Below are 17,291 nucleotides of genomic sequence, written 5' to 3' on the forward strand. Positions count from 1 at the left end.
GGGGCTTGTCCCAGCACATTCCACTCTAATTTACAACCTTGGAACACTACCTCCAGGAAGACTCTATTGCTGTAGTAACAAGAGTTGAGAACGTAATAATGCTGCCGCCTTGTGGCTGTTTCCCACAACAGCAGTTTTAAACCCAGTGCTAATGGTTGCTTAATAGTCACAACGACTGCAGGGGTCTAAATGACACATGCCCTCAAAAATTGCCCTGGGGTAGGGAATAGGCAAGAAAATTCAACACATGAGAAATTTTTCAAGAAGTCAATATGAAGAGGGAAGTTGTATTCACTCTTTAACAAAAAAAGGAAAAGAAGAAAAAGGATATGCCTAAAGCTCAGTATAAGGAATTATTAGCCACATGCGTATCCAACCTCCAAAAAGGTTTCAGCTCACACCAGTCAAATGGCCATCAGCAAAAATCTACAAACTCTAAATGCTGAAGGGGTTTTAGAGAACTGTGTAACTCCTAGATGCTGGTGGGATATAAAGTGGTAACATCACTAACAAAAACTGAATGGAGCTGCTTTACAAGGTAAAAATTGAGCTACCATATGATGCGAAAGGGTACATTTTGAGCCTATAAACTAAGACCACCAGAATGAGAAAGACAGAGGCAGGCAAATGTGCACTGCAGCAATACTAAAATAGCCAAGACATGGAAGCAAAAAAAGGTCCATCAACAGATGAATGGAAAAAGAAGAAGAGGTATATGGACAGAATGGAATAGTAGCCTCGGGAAAAATATGAACAATGCCGTTTTCAGGACTACAGTTGGGCCTAGAAATAATCATATAACGTTAAGTAAGTCAAAAGGGTATGAGAAATATCCTATGATATCATTTATACATGTTATCCTAAGATTGCTACCAATGAACACATTTCCACAGAAAAAGACACTCACAGACTTATCAAATAAACTAATGGTTAGCCAAAATGAAAGGTGGGAAAATGGGTAAATTAGGACTATGGGGTTAACATACATATACTAATGTATGTTAAATGTATATAAACATATAACAAATAAACTATATGTATTATATAATCACCAAGACCTTTAAAATATACATTTTGTAATCACATACATGGTAACAGGATCCGAAGATGAACAGACATATGCATGAATCATTGAGCAGATTCTGTACAGCCAGACAATGAAAACACTCTAATCAAATTTACTCCGATAAGAAATAGAATTTAAACTTAAAAAACAAACATAAGTAAGGAGACATAAACTTCTGGGGGCTTGTCCCAGCACATTCCACTCTAATTTACCACCTCGGAACACGACCTCCAGGAAGACTCTGTTGCACTACTAACAAGAGTTGAGAACGTAATAATGCTGCCGCCTTGTGGCTGTTTCCCACAACAGCAGCTTTAAACCCAGTGCTTATGGTTGCTTATATAGTCACAAGGACTGCAGGGCTGTAAATGACACACGCCCTCAAAAATGCCCTGGGGTAGGGAATAGGCAAGAAAATTCAACACATGAGAATTTTTTCAAGAAGTCAATCAGAGGAAGGAAGTTGTACTCACTCTTTAAAAAAAAGGAAAAGACAAAAAGGACATGCCTAAAGCTCAGTATAAGGAATTATTAGCCACATGCAAATTCAAAGTCAAAAAGGGTGCAGCTCACACCGGTCATGACCATAAGCAAAAAGACTACAAACGATAAATGCTGAAGGGGTTTTAGAGAACTGTGTACTTTCTAGCTGCTGGTGGGATGTAAAGTGGTAACAGCACTAACGCAAACTGAATCGAGCTGCTTGGAGAGGTAAAAATTGAGCTACCATATGATGCGGCAGGGCACCTTTGGGCCTATAACCTAAGACCACCAGAATCGGAAAGACAGATGCAGGCAAATGTGCACTGAAACAATATTGAAATAGCCAAGACATGGAAGGAAAAAAAATGTCCATAAACAGATGAATGGACAAAGAAGAAGTGGTAAATGTACCATATGGAATAGTAGCTTCGCGAAAAAAATGAACAATGCCGTTTTTACGACTACAGTGGAGCCTAGAAATAATCATATAAGGTTAAGTAAGTCAAAAGGGTATGACAAATATCCTATGATATCATTTATACATGTTATCCTAAGATTGCTACCAATGAACATATTTCCACAGAAAAAGACACTCACAGACTTATCAAATAAACTAATGGTTAGCCAAAATGAAAGGTGGGAGGATGGGTAAATTAGGACTATGGGGTTAACATACATATACTAATGTATGTTAAATGTATATAAACATATAACAGATAAACTATATGAATTATATAATTACCAAGACCTTTAAAATATACATTTTGTAATCACATACATGGTAACAGGATCCGAAGATGAACAGACATATGCATGAATCATTGAGCAGATTCTGTACAGCCAGACAATCAAAACACTCCAATCAAATTTACCCCGATAAGAAATAGAAATTAAATTTAAAAAACAAACATAAGTAAGGAGACATAAACTTCTGCGGCTTGTCCCACCACATTCCACTCTAATTTACAACCTTGGAACACTACCTCCAGGAAGAGTCTGTTGCCCTAGTAACAAGAGATGAGAACGTAATAATGCTGCCGCCTTGTGGCTCTTTCCCACAAGAGCAGCTTTAAACCCAGTGCCAATGGTTGCTTATATAGTCACAAGGACTGCAGGGCTGTAAATGAGACACGCCCTCAACAATGCCCTGGGGTAGGGAATAGGAAAGAAAATTCTACACATGAGAAATTTTTCAAGAAGTCAATAAGAGGAGGGAAGTTGTACTCACTCTTTAAAAAAAGGAAAAGAGAAAAAAGGACATGCCTAAAGCTCAGTATAAGGAATTATTAGCCACATGCAAATTCAAATTCAAAAAGGTTTCACCTCACACCAGTCATTTCCATCAGCAAAAAGTCTACAAACTATAAATGCTGAAGGGGTGTTAGAGAACTGTGTACCTTCTAGCTGCTGGTGGGATGTAAAGTAGTAACAGCACTAACACAAACTGAATGGAGCTGCTTGAAAAGGTAAAAATTGAGCTACCATATGATGCGGCAGGGCACCTTTTGCGCCTATAACTTAAGACCACCAGAATCGTAAAGACAGATGCAGGCAAATGTGCACGGCAACAATATTGAAATACGAAGACATGGAAGGAAAAAAAAAGTCCATAAACAGATGAATGGACAAAGAAGAAGAGGTATATGGACAGAATGGAAGAGTAGCCTCAGGAAAAAAATGAACAATGCCGTTTTCAGGACTACAGATGAGCCTAGAAATAATCATATAAGGTTAAGTAAGTCAAAAGGGTATGACAATTATCCTATGATATCATTCACACATGTTATCCTAAGATTGCTACCAATGAACATATTTGCACAGAAAAAGACACTCACAGACTTATCAAATAAACTAATGGTTAGCCAAAATGAAAGGTGGGAGGATGGGTAAATTAGGACTATGGGATTAACATACATATACTAATGTATGTTAAATGTATATAAACATATAACAGATAAATTATATTAATTATATAATCACCAATACCTTTAAAATATACATTCTGTAATCACATACATGGTAACAGGATCCGAAGATGAACAGACATATGTAGGAGTCTTTTAGCAGATTCTGTACAGCCAGACAATCAAAACACTCTAATCAAATTTACTCTGATAAGAAATAGAAATTAAATTTAATAAACAAACATAAGTAAGGAGACATAAACTTCTGGGGGCTTGTCCCAGCACATTCCACTCTAATTTACAACCTTGGAACACTACCTCCAGGAAGACTCTATTGCTGTAGTAACAAGAGTTGAGAACGTAATAATGCTGCCGCCTTGTGGCTGTTTCCCACAACAGCAGTTTTAAACCCAGTGCTAATGGTTGCTTAATAGTCACAACGACTGCAGGGGTCTAAATGACACATGCCCTCAAAAATTGCCCTGGGGTAGGGAATAGGCAAGAAAATTCAACACATGAGAAATTTTTCAAGAAGTCAATATGAAGAGGGAAGTTGTATTCACTCTTTAACAAAAAAAGGAAAAGAAGAAAAAGGATATGCCTAAAGCTCAGTATAAGGAATTATTAGCCACATGCGTATCCAACCTCCAAAAAGGTTTCAGCTCACACCAGTCAAATGGCCATCAGCAAAAATCTACAAACTCTAAATGCTGAAGGGGTTTTAGAGAACTGTGTAACTCCTAGATGCTGGTGGGATATAAAGTGGTAACATCACTAACAAAAACTGAATGGAGCTGCTTTACAAGGTAAAAATTGAGCTACCATATGATGCGAAAGGGTACATTTTGAGCCTATAAACTAAGACCACCAGAATGAGAAAGACAGAGGCAGGCAAATGTGCACTGCAGCAATACTAAAATAGCCAAGACATGGAAGCAAAAAAAGGTCCATCAACAGATGAATGGAAAAAGAAGAAGAGGTATATGGACAGAATGGAATAGTAGCCTCGGGAAAAATATGAACAATGCCGTTTTCAGGACTACAGTTGGGCCTAGAAATAATCATATAACGTTAAGTAAGTCAAAAGGGTATGAGAAATATCCTATGATATCATTTATACATGTTATCCTAAGATTGCTACCAATGAACACATTTCCACAGAAAAAGACACTCACAGACTTATCAAATAAACTAATGGTTAGCCAAAATGAAAGGTGGGAAAATGGGTAAATTAGGACTATGGGGTTAACATACATATACTAATGTATGTTAAATGTATATAAACATATAACAAATAAACTATATGTATTATATAATCACCAAGACCTTTAAAATATACATTTTGTAATCACATACATGGTAACAGGATCCGAAGATGAACAGACATATGCATGAATCATTGAGCAGATTCTGTACAGCCAGACAATGAAAACACTCTAATCAAATTTACTCCGATAAGAAATAGAATTTAAACTTAAAAAACAAACATAAGTAAGGAGACATAAACTTCTGGGGGCTTGTCCCAGCACATTCCACTCTAATTTACCACCTCGGAACACGACCTCCAGGAAGACTCTGTTGCACTACTAACAAGAGTTGAGAACGTAATAATGCTGCCGCCTTGTGGCTGTTTCCCACAACAGCAGCTTTAAACCCAGTGCTTATGGTTGCTTATATAGTCACAAGGACTGCAGGGCTGTAAATGACACACGCCCTCAAAAATGCCCTGGGGTAGGGAATAGGCAAGAAAATTCAACACATGAGAATTTTTTCAAGAAGTCAATCAGAGGAAGGAAGTTGTACTCACTCTTTAAAAAAAAGGAAAAGACAAAAAGGACATGCCTAAAGCTCAGTATAAGGAATTATTAGCCACATGCAAATTCAAAGTCAAAAAGGGTGCAGCTCACACCGGTCATGACCATAAGCAAAAAGACTACAAACGATAAATGCTGAAGGGGTTTTAGAGAACTGTGTACTTTCTAGCTGCTGGTGGGATGTAAAGTGGTAACAGCACTAACGCAAACTGAATCGAGCTGCTTGGAGAGGTAAAAATTGAGCTACCATATGATGCGGCAGGGCACCTTTGGGCCTATAACCTAAGACCACCAGAATCGGAAAGACAGATGCAGGCAAATGTGCACTGAAACAATATTGAAATAGCCAAGACATGGAAGGAAAAAAAATGTCCATAAACAGATGAATGGACAAAGAAGAAGTGGTAAATGTACCATATGGAATAGTAGCTTCGCGAAAAAAATGAACAATGCCGTTTTTACGACTACAGTGGAGCCTAGAAATAATCATATAAGGTTAAGTAAGTCAAAAGGGTATGACAAATATCCTATGATATCATTTATACATGTTATCCTAAGATTGCTACCAATGAACATATTTCCACAGAAAAAGACACTCACAGACTTATCAAATAAACTAATGGTTAGCCAAAATGAAAGGTGGGAGGATGGGTAAATTAGGACTATGGGGTTAACATACATATACTAATGTATGTTAAATGTATATAAACATATAACAGATAAACTATATGAATTATATAATTACCAAGACCTTTAAAATATACATTTTGTAATCACATACATGGTAACAGGATCCGAAGATGAACAGACATATGCATGAATCATTGAGCAGATTCTGTACAGCCAGACAATCAAAACACTCCAATCAAATTTACCCCGATAAGAAATAGAAATTAAATTTAAAAAACAAACATAAGTAAGGAGACATAAACTTCTGCGGCTTGTCCCACCACATTCCACTCTAATTTACAACCTTGGAACACTACCTCCAGGAAGAGTCTGTTGCCCTAGTAACAAGAGATGAGAACGTAATAATGCTGCCGCCTTGTGGCTCTTTCCCACAAGAGCAGCTTTAAACCCAGTGCCAATGGTTGCTTATATAGTCACAAGGACTGCAGGGCTGTAAATGAGACACGCCCTCAACAATGCCCTGGGGTAGGGAATAGGAAAGAAAATTCTACACATGAGAAATTTTTCAAGAAGTCAATAAGAGGAGGGAAGTTGTACTCACTCTTTAAAAAAAGGAAAAGAGAAAAAAGGACATGCCTAAAGCTCAGTATAAGGAATTATTAGCCACATGCAAATTCAAATTCAAAAAGGTTTCACCTCACACCAGTCATTTCCATCAGCAAAAAGTCTACAAACTATAAATGCTGAAGGGGTGTTAGAGAACTGTGTACCTTCTAGCTGCTGGTGGGATGTAAAGTAGTAACAGCACTAACACAAACTGAATGGAGCTGCTTGAAAAGGTAAAAATTGAGCTACCATATGATGCGGCAGGGCACCTTTTGCGCCTATAACTTAAGACCACCAGAATCGTAAAGACAGATGCAGGCAAATGTGCACGGCAACAATATTGAAATACGAAGACATGGAAGGAAAAAAAAAGTCCATAAACAGATGAATGGACAAAGAAGAAGAGGTATATGGACAGAATGGAAGAGTAGCCTCAGGAAAAAAATGAACAATGCCGTTTTCAGGACTACAGATGAGCCTAGAAATAATCATATAAGGTTAAGTAAGTCAAAAGGGTATGACAATTATCCTATGATATCATTCACACATGTTATCCTAAGATTGCTACCAATGAACATATTTGCACAGAAAAAGACACTCACAGACTTATCAAATAAACTAATGGTTAGCCAAAATGAAAGGTGGGAGGATGGGTAAATTAGGACTATGGGATTAACATACATATACTAATGTATGTTAAATGTATATAAACATATAACATATAAACTATATGAATTATATAATCACCTATACCTTCAAAATATACATTCTGTAAACAAACACATTGTAACAGCATCTGAAGATGAACTGACATATGTATGAATCATTGAGCAGATTCTGTACAGCCAGACAATGAAAACACTCTAATCAAATTTACTCTGATAAGAAATAGAAATTAAATTTAAAAAACAAACATAAGTAAGGAGACATAAACTTCTGGGGGCTTGTCCCAGCACATTCCACTCTAATTTACAACCTCGGAACACTACCTCCAGGAAGACTCTGTTGCCGTAGTAACAAGAGTTGAGAACGTAATAATGCTGCGGCCTTGTGGCTGTTTCCCACAACAGCAGCTTTAAACCCAGTACTAATAGTTGCTTAATAGTCACAAGGACTGCAGGGCTCTAAATGACACCTGCCCTGAAAAATGCCCTGGGGTAGGGAATAGGCAAGAAAATTCAACACATGAGAAATTTTTCAAGAAGTCAATAAGAGGAGGGAGGTTGTACTCACTCTTTAAAAAAAAAGGAAAAGAAAAAAAAGGACATGCCTAAAGCTCAGTATAAGGAATTATTAGACACATGCAAATTCAAATTGAAAAAGGTTTCAGCTCACACCAGTCATTTCCATCAGCAAAATGTCTATAAACTATAAATGCTGAAGGGGTTTTAGAGAACTGTGTACCTTCTAGCTGCTGGTGGGATGTAAAGTGGTAACAGCACTAACGCAAACTGAATGGAGCTTCTTGAAAAGGTAAAAATTGAGCTACCATATGATGCAGCAGGTCACCCTTTGGGCCTATAACCTAAGACCACCTGAATCGGAAAGACACAGGCAGGCAAATGAGCACTGCAGCAATATTGAAATAGCCAAGACATGGAAGCAGAAAAAAGGTTCATAAACAGATGAATGGACAAAGAAGAAGTAGTATACGTACCAAATAGAATAGTAGCCTGGGGAAAAAAATGAACAACGCCGTTTTCAGGACTACAGTTGAGCCTAGAAATAATCATATAAGGTTAAGTAACTCAAAAGGGTACGACAAATATCCTATGATATCATTTATACATGTTATCCTAAGATTGCTACCAATGAACATATTTCCACAGAAAAAGACACTCACAGACTTATCAAATAAACTAATGGTTAGCCAAAATGAAAGGTGGGAGGATGGGTAAATTAGGACTATGGGGTTAACATACATATACTAATGTTATGTTAAATGTATATAAACATATAACAGATAAACTACATTAATTATATAATCACCAATACCTTTAAAATATACATTCTGTAATCACATACATGGTAACAGGATCCGAAGATGAACAGACATATGTAGGAGTCTTTTAGAAGATTCTGTACAGCCAGACAATCAAAACACTCTAATCAAATTTACTCTGATAAGAAATAGAAATTAAATTTAATAAACAAACATAAGTAAGGAGACATAAACTTCTGGGGGCTTGTCCCAGCACATTCCACTCTAATTTACAACCTTGGAACACTACCTCCAAGAAGACTCTATTGCTGTAGTAACAAGAGTTGAGAACGTAATAATGCTGCCGCCTTGTGGCTGTTTCCCACAACAGCAGTTTTAAACCCAGTGCTAATGGTTGCTTAATAGTCACAACGACTGCAGGGGTCTAAATGACACCTGCCCTCAAAAAGTGCCCTGGGGTAGGGAATAGGCAAGAAAATTCAACACATGAGAAATTTTTCAAGAAGTCAATATGAAGAGGGAAGTTGTATTCACTCTTTAACAAAAAAAGGAAAAGAAGAAAAAGGATATGCCTAAAGCTCAGTATAAGGAATTATTAGCCACATGCGTATCCAACCTCCAAAAAGGTTTCAGCTCACACCAGTCAAATGGCCATCAGCAAAAATCTACAAACTCTAAATGCTGAAGGGGTTTTAGAGAACTGTGTAACTCCTAGATGCTGGTGGGATATAAAGTGGTAACAGCACTAACAAAAACTGAATGGAGCTGCTTTACAAGGTAAAAATTGAGCTACCATATGATGCGAAAGGGTACATTTTGAGCCTATAAACTAAGACCACCAGAATGAGAAAGACAGAGGCAGGCAAATGTGCACTGCAGCAATACTAAAATAGCCAAGACATGGAAGCAAAAAAAGGTCCATCAACAGATGAATGGAAAAAGAAGAAGTGGTATATGGACAGAATGGAATAGTAGCCTCGGGAAAAATATGAACAATGCCGTTTTCAGGACTACAGTTGGGCCTAGAAATAATCATATAACGTTAAGTAAGTCAAAAGGGTATGAGAAATATCCTATGATATCATTTATACATGTTATCCTAAGATTGCTACCAATGAACACATTTCCACAGAAAAAGACACTCACAGACTTATCAAATAAACTAATGGTTAGCCAAAATGAAAGGTGGGAAGATGGGTAAATTAGGACTATGGGGTTAACATACATATACTAATGTATGTTAAATGTATATAAACATATAACAAATAAAGTATATGTATTATATAATCACCAAGACCTTTAAAATATACATTTTGTAATCACATACATGGTAACAGGATCCGAAGATGAACAGACATATGCATGAATCATTGAGCAGATTCTGTACAGCCAGACAATGAAAACACTCTAATCAAATTTACTCCGATAAGAAATAGAGTTTAAACTTAAAAAACAAACATAAGTAAGGAGACATAAACTTCTGGGGGCTTGTCCCAGCACATTCCACTCTAATTTACCACCTCGGAACACGACCTCCAGGAAGACTCTGTTGCACTACTAACAAGAGTTGAGAACGTAATAATGCTGCCGCCTTGTGGCTGTTTCCCACAACAGCAGCATTAAACCCAGTGCTAATGGTTGCTTAATAGTCACAAGGACTGCAGGGCTCTAAATGACACCTGCCCTGAAAAATGCCCTGGGGTAGGGAATAGGCAAGAAAATTCAACACATGAGAAATTTTTCAAGAAGTCAATAAGAGGAGGGAAGTTGTACTCACTCTTTAAAAAAAAAGGAAAAGAAAAAAAAGGACATGCCTAAAGCTCAGTATAAGGAATTATTAGACACATGCAAATTCAAATTCAACAAGGTTTCAGCTCACACCAGTCATTTCCATCAGCAAAATGTCTATAAACTATAAATGCTGAAGGGGTTTTAGAGAACTGTGTACCTTCTAGCTGCTGGTGGGATGTAAAGTGGTAACAGCACTAACGCAAACTGAATGGAGCTGCTTGAAAAGGTAAAAATTAAGCTACCATATGATGCGGCAGGTCACCTTTTGGGCCTATAACCTAAGACCACCTGAATCGGAAAGACACAGGCAGGCAAATGAGCACTGCAGCAATATTGAAATAGCCAAGACATGGAAGCAGAAAAAAGGTTCATAAACAGATGAATGGACAGAGAAGAAGTGGTATATGGACAGAATGGAATAGTAGCCTCGGGGAAAAAATGAACAATGCCGTTTTCAGGACTACAGTAGAGCCTAGAAATAATCATATAAGGTTAAGTAAGTCAAAAGGGTATGACAATTATCCTATGATATCATTTATACATGTTATCCTAAGATTGCTACCAATGAACATATTTCCACAGAAAAAGACACTCACAGACTTATGAAATAAACTAATTGTTAGCCAAAATGAAAGGTGGGAGGACGGGTAAATTAGGCCTATGGGGTTAACATACATATACTAATGTATGTTAAGTGTATAAAAACATATAACAGATAAACTGTATGAATTATATAATCACCAATACCTTTAAAATATACATTCTGTAATCACATACATGGTAACAGAATCCGAAGATGAACAGACATATGTAGGAATCATTGAGCAGTTTCTGTACAGCCAGACAATCAAAACACTCTAATCAAATTTACTCCGATAAGAAATAGAAATTACATTTAAAAAACAAACCTAAGTAAGGAGACATAAACTTCTGGGGGCTTGTCCCAGCACATTCCACTCTAATTTACAACCTCGGAACACTACCTCCAGGAAGATTCTGTTGCCCTAGTAACAAGAGATGAGAACGTAATAATGCTGCCGCCTTGTGGCTCTTTCTCACAACAGCAGCTTTAAACCCAGTGCTAATGGTTGCTTAATAGTCACATGGACTGCAGGGCTCTAAATGACACCTGCCCTGAAAAATGCCCTGGGGTAAGGAATAGGCAAGAATATTCAACACATGAGAAATTTTTCAAGAAATCAATAAGAGGAGGGAAGTTGTACTCACTCTTTAAAAAAAAAGGAAAAGAAAAAAAAGGACATGCCTAAAGCTCAGTAGAATGAATTATTAGACACATGCAAATTCAAATGGAAAAAGGTTTCAGCTCACACCAATCGTTTCCATCAGCAAAATGTCTACAAACTATAAATGCTGAAGGGGTTTTAGAGAACTGTGTACCTTCTAGCTGCTGGTGGGATGTAAAGTGGTAACAGCACTAACGCAAACTGAATGGAGTTTCTTAAAAAGGTAAAAATTGAGCTACCATATGATGCGGCAGGTCACCTTTTGGGCCTATAACCTAAGACCACCTGAATCGGAAAGACACAGGCAGGCAAATGAGCACTGCAGCAATATTGAAATAGCCAAGACATGGAAGCAGAAAAAAGGTTCATAAACAGATGAATGGACAAAGTAGAAGTGGTATACGTACCAAATAGAATAGTAGCCTCGGGAAAAAAATGAACAATGCCGTTTTCAGGACTACAGTTGAGCCTAGAAATAATCATATAAGGTTAACTAACTCAAAAGGGTACGACAAATATCCTATGATAATATTTATACATGTTATCCTAAGATTGCTACCAATGAACATATTTCCACAGAAAAAGACACTCACAGACTTATGAAATAAACTAATGGTTAGCAAAATGAAAGGTGGGAGGATGGGTAAATTAGGACTATGGGGTTAACATACATATACTAATGTATGTTAAGTGTATAACAACATATAACAGATAAACTGTATGAATTATATAATCACCAATACCTTTAAAATATACATTTTGTAATCACATACATGGTAACAGGACCCGAAGATGAACAGACATATGTATGAATCATTGAGCAGATCCTGTACAGCCAGGCAATCAAAACACTCTAATCAAATTTACGTTGATAAGAAATAGAAATGAAATTTAAAAAACAAACATAAGTAAGGAGACATAAACTTCTGGGGGCTTGTCCCAGCACATTCCACTCTAATTTACAACCTCAGAACACTACCTCCAGGAAGATTCTGTTGCCCTAGTAACAAGAGTTGAGAACGTAATAATGCTGCCGCCTTGTGGCTGTTTCCCACAACAGCAGCTTTAAACCCAGTGCTAATGGTTGCTTAATAGTCACAACGACTGCAGGGGTCTAAATGACACCTGCCCTCAAAAAGTGCCCTTGGGTAGGGAATAGGCAAGAAAATTCAACACATGAGAAATTTTTCAAAAAGTGAATATGAAGAGGGAAGTTGTACTCACACTTTAACAAAAAAAGGAAAAGAAGAAAAAGGATATGCCTAAAGATCAGTATAAGGAATTATTCGCCACATGCGTATCCAACCTCCATAAAGGTTTCAGCTCACAACAGTCAAATGGCCATCAGCAAAAGTCTACAAACTATAAATGCTGAAGGTGTTTTAGAGAAATGTGTACCTTCTATCTGCTGCTGGGATGTAAAGTGGTAACAGCACTAACGCAAACTGAATGGAGCCGCTTGAAAAGGTAGAAATTGAGCTACCATATGATGCGGCAGGGCACCTCTCGGGCTTATAACCTAAGACACCAGAATCGGAAAGACACAGGCAGTCAAATGTGCACTGCAGCAATATTGAAATAGCCAAGACATGGAAGCAAAAAAAGGTCCATAAACAGATGAATGGACAGAGAAGAAGTGGTATATGGACAGAATGGAATAGTAGCCTCGGGAAAAAAATGAACAATGCCGTTTTCAGGACTACAGTAGAGCCTAGAAATAATAATATAAGGTTAAGTAAGTCAAAAGGGTATGACAAATATCCTATGATATCATTTATACATGTTATCCTAAGATTGCTACCAATGAACATATTTCCACAGAAAAAGACACTCACAGACTTATGAAATAAACTAATGGTTAGCCAAAATGAAAGGGGGGAGGATGGGTAAATTAGGACTATGGGATTAACATAAATATACTAATGTATGTTACATGCATATAAACATATAACAGATAAACTATATGAATTATATAATCACCAATACCTTTAAAATATACATTCTGTATTCACATACATGGTAACAGAATCCGAAGATGAACAGACATATGTAGGAATCATTGAGCAGATTCTGTACAGCCAGACAATCAAAAAACTCTAATCAAATTTACTCCAAAAAGAAATAGAATTAAATTTAATAAACAAACATAAGTAAGGAGACATAAACTTCTGGGGGCTCGTCCCAGCACATTCCACTCTAATTTACAACCACGGAACACTACTTCAAGGAAGATTCTGTTGCCCTAGTAACAAGAGATGAGAACGTAATAATGCTGCCGCCTTGTGGCTGTTTCCCACAACAGCAACATTAAACCCAGTGCTAATGGTTGCTTAATAGTCACAAGGACTGCAGGGCTCTAAATGACACCTGCCCTGAAAAATGCCCTGGGGTAGGGAATAGGCAAGAAAATTCAACACATGAGAAATTTTTCAAGAAGTCAATAAGAGGAGGGAAGTTGTACTCACTCTTTAAAAAAAAAGGAAAAGAAAAAAAAGGACATGCCTAAAGCTCAGTATAAGGAATTATTAGACACATGCAAATTCAAATTCAAAAAGGTTTCAGCTCACACCAGTCATTTCCATCAGCAAAATGTCTATAAACTATAAATGCTGAAGGGGTTTTAGAGAACTGTGTACCTTCTAGCTGCTGGTGGGATGTAAAGTGGTAACAGCACTAACGCAAACTGAATGGAGCTGCTTGAAAAGGTAAAAATTGAGCTACCATATGATGCGGCAGGGCACCTCTTGGGCTTATAACCTAAGACTACCAGAATCGGAAAGACACAGGCAGTCAAATGTGCACTGCAGCAATATTGAAATAGCAAAGACATGGAAGCAAAAAAAATGTCCATAAACAGATGAATGGACAGAGAAGAAGTGGTATATGGACAGAATGGAATAGTAGCCTCGGGGAAAAAATGAACAATGCCGTTTTCAGGACTACAGTAGAGCCTAGAAATAATCATATAAGGTTAAGTAAGTCAAAAGGGTATGACAATTATCCTATGATATCATTTATACATGTTATCCTAAGATTGCTACCAATGAACATATTTCCACAGAAAAAGACACTCACAGACTTATGAAATAAACTAATTGTTAGCCAAAATGAAAGGTGGGAGGACGGGTAAATTAGGCCTATGGGGTTAACATACATATACTAATGTATGTTAAGTGTATAAAAACATATAACAGATAAACTGTATGAATTATATAATCACCAATACCTTTAAAATATACATTCTGTAATCACATACATGGTAACAGAATCCGAAGATGAACAGACATATGTAGGAATCATTGAGCAGTTTCTGTACAGCCAGACAATCAAAACACTCTAATCAAATTTACTCCGATAAGAAATAGAAATTAAATTTAAAAAACAAACCTAAGTAAGGAGACATAAACTTCTGGGGGCTTGTCCCAGCACATTCCACTCTAATTTACAACCTCGGAACACTACCTCCAGGAAGATTCTGTTGCCCTAGTAACAAGAGATGAGAACGTAATAATGCTGCCGCCTTGTGGCTCTTTCCCACAACAGCAGCTTTAAACCCAGTGCTAATGGTTGCTTAATAATCACATGGACTGCAGGGCTCTAAATGACACCTGCCCTGAAAAATGCCCTGGGGTAAGGAATAGGCAAGAATATTCAACACATGAGAAATTTTTCAAGAAATCAATAAGAGGAGGGAAGTTGTACTCACTCTTTAAAAAAAAAGGAAAAGAAAAAAAAGGACATGCCTAAACCTCAGTAGAATGAATTATTAGACACATGCAAATTCAAATGGAAAAAGGTTTCAGCTCACACCAATCGTTTCCATCAGCAAAATGTCTACAAACTATAAATGCTGAAGGGGTTTTAGAGAACTGTGTACCTTCTAGCTGCTGGTGGGATGTAAAGTGGTAACAGCACTAACACAAACTGAATGGAGCTGCTTGAAAAGATAAAAATTGAGCTACCATATGATGCGGCAGGTCACCTTTTGGGCCTATAACCTAAGACCACCTGAATCGGAAAGACACAGGCAGGCAAATGAGCACTGCAGCAATATTGAAATAGCCAAGACATGGAAGCAGAAAAAAGGTTCATAAACAGATGAATGGACAAAGTAGAAGTGGTATATGTACCAAATAGAATAGTAGCCTCGGGAAAAAAATGAACAATGCCGTTTTCAGGACTACAGTTGAGCCTAGAAATAATCATATAACGTTAAGTAACTCAAAAGGGTACGACAAATATCCTATGATAACATTTATACATGTTATCCTAAGATAGCTACCAATGAACATATTTCCACAGAAAAAGACACTCACAGACTTATCAAATAAACTAATGGTTAGCCAAAATGAAAGGTGGGAGGATGGGTTAACTAGGACTATGGGGTTAACATACATATACTAATGTATGTTAAGTGTATAAAAACATATAACAGATAAACTGTATGAATTATATAATCACCAATACCTTTAAAATATACATTTTGTAATCACATACATGGTAACAGGACCCGAGGATGAACAGACATATGTATGAATCATTGAGCAGATTCTGTACAGCCAGGCAATCAAAACACTAAAATCAAATTTACTCCGATAAGAAATAGAAATTAAATTTAAAAAACAAACATAAGTAAGGAGACATAAACTTCTGGAGGCTTGTCCCAGCACATTCCACTCTAATTTACAACCTCGGAACACTACCTCCAGGAAGACTCTGTTGCCATAGTAACAAGAGTTGAGAACATAATAATGCTGCCGCCTTGTGGCTGTTTCCCACAACAGCAGCTTTAAACCCAGTGCTAATGGTTGCTTAATAGTCAAAACGACTGCAGGGGTCTAAATGACACCTGCCCTCAAAAAATGCCCTGCGGTAGGGAATAGGCAAGAAAATTCAACACATGAGAAATTTTTCAAGAAGTCAATAAGAGGAGGGAAGTTGTACTCACTCTTTAAAAAAAAGGAAAAGAAAAAAAAGGACATGCCTAAAGCTCAGTATAAGGAATTATTAGACACATGCAAATTCAAATTCAAAAAGGTTTCAGCTCACACCAGTCATTTCCATCAGCAAAATGTCTATAAACTATAAATGCTGAAGGGGTTTTAGAGAACTGTGTACCTTCTAGCTGCTGGTGGGATGTAAAGTGGTAACAGCACTAACGCAAACTGAATGGAGCTTCTTGACAAGGTAAAAATTGAGCTACCATATGATGCAGCAGGTCACCCTTTTGGCCTATAACCTAAGACCACCTGAATCGGAAAGACACAGGCAGGCAAATGAGCACTGCAGCAATATTGAAATAGCCAAGACATGGAAGCAGAAAAAAGGTTCATAAACAGATGAATGGACAAAGAAGAAGTAGTATACGTACCAAATAGAATAGTAGCCTGGGGAAAAAAATGAACAACGCCGTTTTCAGGACTACAGTTGAGCCTAGAAATAATCATATAAGGTTAAGTAACTCAAAAGGGTACGACAAATATCCTATGATAATATTTATACATGTTATCCTAAGATTGCTACCAATGAACATATTTCCACAGAAAAAGACACTCACAGACTTATGAAATAAACTAATGGTTAGCAAACTGAAAGGTGGGAGGATGGGTAAATTAGGACTATGGGGTTAACATACATATACTAATGTATGTTAAGTGTATAACAACATATAACAGATAAACTGTATGAATTATATAATCACCAATACCTTTAAAATATACATTTTGTAATCACATACATGGTAACAGGACCCGAAGATGAACAGACATATGTATGAATCATTGAGCAGATCCTGTACAGCCAGGCAATCAA

The 17,291-nt window shown here is 37.2% G+C and overlaps 1 long non-coding RNA gene across 2 annotated transcripts in view; it reads right to left on the minus strand.

The window, feature by feature from the left end:
• Positions 1 to 17,291, minus strand: part of LOC309621922 — an 88,256-nt gene that overhangs the window by 5,575 nt on the left and 65,390 nt on the right. Inside the window, exons 1-3 of one of the 2 annotated variants that reach the window (XR_014240334.1) lie at positions 9,406 to 9,747; positions 6,920 to 6,981; positions 3,199 to 3,260 (exon numbers count right to left, since the gene is read on the minus strand). This is a non-coding gene — a long non-coding RNA (uncharacterized lncRNA). Of the gene's footprint in view, positions 1 to 3,198; positions 3,261 to 6,919; positions 6,982 to 9,405; positions 9,748 to 17,291 lie in introns of those variants that run through there. The other variant, XR_014240333.1, reaches the window with a different exon arrangement.

This window comes from Balaenoptera borealis (genome assembly GCF_965194805.1).
Source record: "Balaenoptera borealis genome assembly, contig: HAP1_SCAFFOLD_1183, whole genome shotgun sequence".
In the NCBI taxonomy this organism is placed as follows: Eukaryota; Metazoa; Chordata; class Mammalia; order Artiodactyla; family Balaenopteridae; genus Balaenoptera; species Balaenoptera borealis.